Raw genomic sequence first — 333 nt, 5'->3', positions numbered from 1 at the left:
TCTCCCCCATAGTCACACCTTATCCTAGAAGGCACCCCATAATTAGCAGTGGCTAGAAAAAACTGATCAAACTCAAACTGCTACTTCTGTTATTGTCTGAAGCTTGCAAAAAACACAGTCTGCTGAAGCCACATATTCCACTATTCTCCTAAAAATGAAACAAAAAGGAGGTTATTTGTGTTCTGCATTAGATTACAAAATAAATTCAGGCTTCTACGCTTGCTCCTGTACAAAATGTATGGGTGTATTTAAAGTACGATTTGTCATGTACGGTAATGTCGATTAATCAGTAATGCAAAACAGACAGCAATCATATTCTCATAATTACAAGCT

The sequence above is a fragment of the Etheostoma spectabile genome, chromosome 18, assembly GCF_008692095.1.
Source record: "Etheostoma spectabile isolate EspeVRDwgs_2016 chromosome 18, UIUC_Espe_1.0, whole genome shotgun sequence".
NCBI classification, from domain to species: Eukaryota; Metazoa; Chordata; class Actinopteri; order Perciformes; family Percidae; genus Etheostoma; species Etheostoma spectabile.
Note: the sequence above shows the minus strand (reverse complement) of the source record.